The sequence below is a fragment of the Bos indicus x Bos taurus genome, chromosome 1 (genome assembly GCF_003369695.1).
Source record: "Bos indicus x Bos taurus breed Angus x Brahman F1 hybrid chromosome 1, Bos_hybrid_MaternalHap_v2.0, whole genome shotgun sequence".
NCBI classification, from domain to species: domain Eukaryota; kingdom Metazoa; phylum Chordata; class Mammalia; order Artiodactyla; family Bovidae; genus Bos; species Bos indicus x Bos taurus.
The window spans coordinates 108,417,621-108,426,116 of record NC_040076.1 but is presented as its reverse complement, the minus strand read 5'-3'; positions in this window follow the sequence as shown (position 1 = coordinate 108,426,116).

Here is an 8,496-nt window from a genome sequence, read left to right as displayed (position 1 = left end):
AAGTGGCAAATGTACCTTCAGTTCAGTTCAGTTCAGTCGCTCAGTCATGTCCGACTCTTTGCAACCCCATGAACTGCAGCACGCCAGGCCTCCCTGTCCATCACCAATTCCCGGAGTTCACTCAGACTCACGTCCATCAAGTCAGTGATGCCATCCAGCCCTCTCTTCCTCGGTCGTCCCCTTCTCCTCCTGCCCCCAATCCCTCCCAACATCAGAGTCTTTTCCAATAAGTCAACTCTTCACATGAGGAGGCCAAAGTACTGGAGTTTCAGCTTTAGCATCATTCCCTCCAAAGAAATCCCAGGGCTGATCTCCTTCAGAATGGACTGGTTGCATCTCCTTGCAGTCCAAGGGACTCTCAACAGTCTTCTCCAACACCACAGTTCAAAAGCATCAATTCTTCGGCACTCAGCTTTCTTCACAGTCCAACTCTCACATCCATGCATGACCACTGGAAAAACCATAGCCTTGACTAGACAGACCCTTGTTGGCAAAGTAATGTCTCTGCTTTTGAATATGCTATCTAGGTTGGTCATAACTTTCCTTCCAAGGAGTTAGCGTCTTCTAATTTCATGGCTGCAGTCACCATCTGCAGTGATTTTGGAGCCCCCCCAAAATAAAGTCTGACACGGTTTCCACTGTTTCCCCATCTATTTCCCATGAAGTGATGGGACCAGATGCCATGATCTTCATTTTCTGAATGTTGAGCTTTAAGCCAACTTTTTCACTCTCCTCTTTCACTTTCATCAAGAGGCTTTTGAGTTCCTCTTCACTTTCTGCCATAAGGGTGGTGTTATCTGCCTTAAGAGGTGATAAATTTCTCCACTTGTATGGACCCAGTATTGATTTTTCTGGTTAAATTTTGAGATACTACAGAATGATTACCACTAACACTGCCAACTCCCTCTTCCTGGCGATCACAGATCGATCTTTAGAGCACCAATCACATGAGGATTAAAATGTATGAAACATAGATGGCTCAGAAATGATGTTCCCATGGTTAAAGATTATGCTGTAGAGCCACTGTCCTCCCACACTGGGCTGTCATGGGCAGATCTCCACATGAAGCCCAGAACTATTGTAAATGTTCTGTCACAATCTCACTTTCCTTTCTTGTCTTGTCCCTTGCTCACATCCTCAGAACTGCTTGTCCTACCCTATTCCCAGGGTTTAGCCTCATCCATTGGATCATAGAAAAGAGAATTCCAGGAAAACATCTACTTCTGCTTCATTGACTGTGCCAAAAGCCTTTGACTGTGTGCTGCTGCTGCTGCTGCTAAGTCACTTCAGTCGTGTCTGACTCTGTGTGACCCTATAAATTGCAGCCCACCGGGCTCCCCCATTCCTGGGATTCTCCAGGCCAGAACACTGGAGTGGGTTGCCATTTCCTTCTCCAATGCATGAAAGTGAAAAGTGAAAGTGAAGTCGCTCAGTCATGTCTTGACTCTTAGCAGTGGATCACAACAAACTGTGGAAAATTCTTAAAGTGATGGGAATACCAGAGCACCTTACCTGCCTACTGCAAACCTGTGTGCAGGTCAAGAAGAAACAGAACTGGACATGGAACAATGAACTGGTTCAGTGTTTGGAAAGGAGTATGTCAAGGCTGTATATTGTCACCCTGCTTATTTAACTTACATGCAGAGAACATCATGCACAATGCCAGGCTGGATGAATCACAAGCTGGAGTCTAAATTGCCAGGAGAAGTATCAATAACCTCACATATGCAGATGATACCACCTAACTGCAGAAAACGAAGAGTAACTAAAGAACCTCTTGATGAAGGTGGAAGGGGAGAGTAAAAAAGCTGGCTTAAAACTGAACACTCAAAACACTAAGATCATGGCATCTAGTCCCATCACTTCATGGCACATAGATGGGGAAAAAATGGAAACTTTGACAGACTATTTTGAGGGGGTCCAAAATCATTGCAGATAGTGACTGCAGCCATGAAACTAAAAGACACTTGCTCCTTGGAAGAAAAGCTATGACAAACCTAGACAGCATATTAAAAAACAGAAACATCACTTTGCCAACAAAGGTCCATACAGTCAAAGCTATGGTTTTTCCAGTAGTCATGTATGGATGTGAGAGTTGGACCATAAAGAAGACTGGGCATCAAAGAACTGTTGCTTTCAAAGTGTGGTGCTGGTGAAGACTTGGACAGCAAGGAGACCAAACCAGTCAATTCTAATGGAAATCAACTCTTAATATTCATTGGAAGGACTGATGCTGAACTGAAGCTCCAATACTTTGATCACCTGATGTAAAGAGCTGACTCATTGAAAAAGACCCTGATGCTGGGAAAGACTGAGGGCATGAGGAGAAGGAGGTGACAGGATGAGATGTTTGGATGGCATCACCGACTCAATGAACATGAGTTTGAGCAAACTCCGGGAGATAGTGAAGGACAGGTGAGCCTGGCGTGCTGCAGTCTATGGAGTTGCAGAATCAGACATGACTGAGTGATTGAACAGCAACAAAAGCCTCTACACAGTCCTCATCCTTTCCTCAGTTCCTCATCTCTTGGATTTCTCCTTCCTCCTAATTTGTGAGTGCTGTAGGACACTCTGGAGAAGGCAATGGCACCCCATTGCAGTACTCTTGCCTGGAAAATCCCATGGACGGAGGACCCTGGTAGGCTGCAGTCCATGGGGTCGCTAGGAGTCGGACACAACTGAGCGGCTTCACTTTCACTTTTCACTTTCATGCATTGGAGAAGGAAATGGCAACCCACTGCAGTGTTCTTGCCTGGAGAATCCCAGGGACGGGGGAGCCTGGTGGGCTGCCATATCTGGGGTCGCACAGAGTCGGACACGACTGAAGCGACTTAGCAGCAGCAGTAGGGCCCTCTTCTCTTCTATGGAACAATAAACTCATCTCTGCTGAAGTGCTTCTTCCAACCAGAGCACTTTAGTAGACATCCTGTCTTGATTCAGGGCTTCCCTGATAGCTCAGTAGTAAAGAATCCACCTGCAATGCAGGAGACCCCGGTTCAATTCCTGGGTCAGGAAGATTTGCTGAAGAAGGGATAGGCTACCCACTCCAGTATTCTTGGGCTTCCCTTGTGGCTCAGCTGGTAAAGAATCTGCCTGCAATGTGGGAGACCTGGGTTCAATTCCTGGGTTGGGAAGATCCCCTATAGAAGGGAAAGGCTACCCACACCAGTATTCTGGCCTGGAGAATTCCATGGACTGTATAGTCCATGGGGTCAAAAAGAGTTTGACACAACTGAGTGACTTTTACTTTGACTATCTTAACTCAGAAGAGAATATGGAAATTTAGTGGGAATACTTGCCCAAGATAGTATAGTTAGTTGTGAAGTTAGAACTTAGAGCACTTATTTTCAGTCACTTCATCTGTAAATAGAGTTGGACCTGCCTAATATTTTGCAGCTTTATGACTTATAGCATTATGTTTGTTATGGAAAAACACTCTTAGAAGCAAATTAATGGTTAGTATTAATATTACTTTTTTCATATAGCTGATTTCCCTCAAAGTCATGGAGGCATAGGCTAGTATTTTCTCATTTCCCCATTTGTTAATTCCTTTATTTCTTCGTTTATACTTTGTTCTTCATCATATTTGAATGACTCTGTGTGTCAGTTTACTGTGAAAATGTGGGAATTAAGTATGATTTGCTTTATTGATATTACATTGAAAACAGGTTAAAATTATGGAAACTTATCTCCATTTTTATAAAAGTATGGTCATTACTGATGTAAGATTTCCAATTTAAATGCTTTCTACGTTCTTTTTCTTAAAGTAGAATTTTCAAAATCAAATCATTAGGTTATCTCACCAGGATACTTTAATTGAAAACATTATACAGCTGTGCATGTGATTCATAGCGCCTACTTACTATCATATAATTTTCATAACATTGTTTAGGTTTTAGTCCTACCCCAAGTTAGCAGCAGTAAAGCAAACCAAATAAGAATCATGTGCATTTCTTGATAACAGCTCAACCAACTGTATTTCAACATACCCTAATTTCAACGCACCCTAATTTAATAATATAGATGACATGGCACTTAAGGCTTTTCTTGATTAGAGCCAAGAATCTTACTTGCATTTTTTTGAAAGGAAAAAACTATCATGAGAACAAAATACTGGCAGGGTGATGGGCCAAACAGAGAGGATATTATAATTGCAAACTTCAGAGTTCAGTTTAGGATGTGTTTGTATGTTGCTTCTTAGGTGATAGTTTGAAAAGTAGAGACTATTTATGTATTTGGTTTGGGATCTCTGTGCCCCTGTTCGGTTCCCTGAACAGTTAGAGTTTATCCAAGTTTTAGTCTTTCAGACTCTTGAACATATACACTTATCCTTGGTTGTTTACACTTACTAAAAAATTGCCTGTTTTATTCATCTGTCATTCTTTTTTCTTCCTTCTGGTTTTTCTTTTATTGGTTACACCAATAAAATGCATTTTTCAGACTACATTCAGTGACAATCCCCCTCCAAAAAAATCTTGCCATCTACACGTTTTTAGTCATTCAGGCCACCGTTATCTTCTTATGTGGCAATTTCTGAGTAAAATAATATGGATATGGCTCAATTATTGACTTCAAAATCAGAATAAATAAAAATTCACAAAAGGGAATTCCCTGGCAGTCCAATGGTTGGGACTTGGTGCTCTAACTGCTGGGGCCTGGGTTCAGTCCCTGGTCAGGGAACTAGGATTCCTTCAGGCTGTAAAGCATCGCCAAAAATAAAAATTTACAATGGCAGTAACTATTCATGATAAATAACAATTTTACAACTTGATCATTTCATAAAAACTTTTTAAAATTGGTTTAAATATTTGACAATAATCTCTTTTCTTGTTTTAAATATTGTACCTAATTAATATTGAGAGCATGTCTAATTTGATTAATCATGTATTTCAACTTATTCCTGAAACGGAGTTTCATTATAAATTATATTTTGCATCCTCATGCTAAAATTCAATGTAAAGTGTTAGAAGCAAAGTTTCTACTGAGAATCAATTTTACATAAAATTCAAATAATTAAAGCAGTTTTTAAAAATAACTGGTCAAATGATTCACACTCCCTGACTTCAAGACTTACTATAAAACTATGGTAATCGAGATTGTGGATTACTGTAAGGATAGACTTATAGGTAAATGGAACAGACTAGAAAGGCCAGAAATTAGCCATCAAATGTATGACAAATTTATTCTCAATAAAATTACCAAGGCAATTCAGTAGAGAAAGGGAAATCTTTTCAGTAAATGTTGCTGAAAAATACTGAATATCGTTATGGGGAGAAATGAACATTGGCCCTTATCTCATGCTATACGTAAGAAGTAACTTGAAATATATTATAGACCTAAATATAAAAACTAAAACTGTAAAACTTCTAGAAGAAAATATAGGATCTTTTTCAAGTCTTTGCAGTCTTGAAGCAGGCACATATTTCTTTGATAGACACAAATAGCACAAACTATTTTTTAATAATAAATTGAATTTTTTTATTAAAAGTTTCTACTCTTTGAAAGATTCCATTAAGAACAAAAAAACAAGTCATAGGATGATAGAAAATATTGGAATGTTGACAAAAGATGTACAAAGAACTCTTAAAACTCTTAAAACTGTCAAATAATAAGACAATTAAATAATGAGCAAAAGGTTTGAACACCAACTTTAAAAAAGAAGTGAATGGTCAATAAGTGCTAAAAATACTCAATGTCATTAGCCATCAGAGAAATCCAAGCCCACCATATAATCTAGCCTTTCCAATATTACATATTTACCCAAGAAAAGTGAAAACATGTCCACACAAAAACTTGTGCATAATTGTTATAGCAGCTTTATTCTCAAAACCGGAAAATGGAAACAACCCAAATTCTATCAACAGGTGAATGGATAGACAAATTGTGGATATATTCATATAATAGAATTCTATATACTTCAGCAATACGTGAACCGTGAACTTCCTGATTTTCAAGCTGGTTTTAGAAAAGGCAGAGGAACCAGAGATCAAATTGCCAACATCTGCTGGATCACTGAAAAAGCAAGAGAGTTCCATAAAAACATCTATTTCTGTTTTATTGACTATGCCAAAGCCTTTGACTGTGTGGATCACAATAAACTGTGGAAAATCCTGAAAGAGATGGGAATACCAGACCACCTGACCTGCCTCTTGAGAAAACTGTATGCAGGTCAGGAAGCAACAGTTAGAACTGGACATGGAACAACAGACTGGTTCCAAATAGGAAAAGGAGTACGTCAAGGCTGTATATTATCACCCTGTTTATTTAACTTACATGCAGAGTACATCATGAGAAACGCTGGACTGGAAGAAACACAAGCTGGAATCAAGATTGCTGGGAGAAATCTCAATAACCTCAGATATGCAGATGACACCACCCTTATGGCAGAAAGTGAAGAGGAACTCAAAAGCCTCTTGATGAAAGTGAAAGTGGAGCGTGAAAAAGTTGGCTTAAAGCTCAACATTCAGAAACTGAAGATCATGGCATCCGGTCCCACCACTTCATGGCGACTGCAGTCATGAAATTAAAAGTCATTTCATGGTGACTGCAGTCATGAAATTAAAAGACGCTTACTCCTTGGAAGGAAAGTTATGACCAACCTAGATAGCATATTCAAAAGCAGAGACATTACTTTGCCAACAAAGGTCTGTCTAGTCAAGGCTATGGTTTTTCCAGTGGTCATGTATGGATGTGAGAGTTGGACTGTGAAGAAGGCTGAGCGCCGAAGAATTGATGCTTTTGAAGTGTGGTGTTGGAGAACACTCTTGAGAGTCCCTTGGACTGCAAGGAGATGCAACCAGTCCATTCTGAAGGAGATCAGCCCTGGGATTTCTTTGGAGGGAATGATGCTAAAGCTGAAACTCCAATACTTTGGCCACCTCCTGTGAAGAGTTGACTTATTGGAAAAGACTCTGATGCTGGGAGGGATTGGGGGCAAGAGGAGAAGGGGATGACAGAGGATGAGATGGCTGGATGGCATCACTGACTCTATGGACGTGGGTCTGGGTGAACTCCAGGAGTTGGTGATGGACAGGGAGGCCTAGTGTGCTGTGATTCATGGGGTCGCGAAGAGTCGGACACAACTGAGCTACTGAACTGAACTGAACTGAATATATATATTGTTGTATATGAGTTACATATTCATGTAATAAAATTCTATCAGTAATTTAAAAAAAAACAACAGAGGTACCCAGCAACCTGGACCTATCACAAAAATATGGAGAGTGAAAGACATCAGACATGAAAAAATATAACAGTTTATATGAAATTCTAGAAAATGGAGACTAATCCTTTTTGGCAGAAAGCAGATCTGTGATTGTCTGGGGTCAGGGTACAGATAGAAATTGACCACAGAGAGAGGCACAAAGAAATGTTGGTGGTGATCAAAGTATTCTATATTTTTATTTGGGTATTGGTTACACAGGTGGTTTACATTTATCAAAACTCATTGAATTGTATACTTAAAGTGAGTATAATCATTATATGTAATATGTAAATTATATTTCAGTGAAGCTCAATTTGAAGTATTTAATAGTTTCTTTAAAACTATTGATTTTGTATCCTGTACTTCCTTAATACTATAGCAAAATACTCTGCTTTTAAGAAAGAGAAATTAAGGTCTTCTACCATCCACTACTATTCTCCCTACCCCATCTCTGTTTAAAAGATTAAATTGTATATATATTTGATAAGAATATGAAATACACGTAAGCAATCATAGCTATTCATCATTTAAGGCATGTAAGGTTATCAGAGTTTCAAAGGCTAAAGAGACACTTGGTGCAATGGGAAACATACAAAATGTGAAGTTCAAAGACTTGGTTTCATATCCCCACTCTGCTTCTTACGGTATCTCTTAAACTTCGAGTTTCACATATCCAATTTGAAAAATGGGGATATTATATATTACCAAAAATTATATCCGATTCAGTGTCAAATGAAATAACAGATGCAAAGCTACTTTGTAAATATACAAATCCTTGTACCCATCCACTGTACCTTCAGCTCATAATTACTTGCAAATAAAAATTATAAATAAAAATTCGATTTTTCCCATGAGCTCTGAGAAAGCAAAATCAAATGTCATTTCAACCAGAAATCTCTGGCACCAGACTAGCATCTGGCAGATAGAGGCATTAAATAGATGTTGGCTAAGTTAATTTCAATTCCTGTTTCTGAACCCCAGCATTTTTATCAATATGTTTAGGGAAATTAGAGTAGGTAGAGCCATGGCTTATGAGTCCAAACATAAAATGCTTTTAAGAAAATGTATTAGAACTCATAAATTTTATCTTGACAACTGTGATATTCAAATATGTTAGGTACCTATTTGCTTCTGACATCATAAAGGAATGGATCACAAAAGACTTGAATTTAGGCTGTCCACTTATCCTGGCATAGCGAGTACCCAGGTTCATAGCATTAAGTCCTTAAAGAATAAACTTCATTGCTTCTAAACCATGTATAACTTTCTATTAAAGATGAAATCTAATAAAG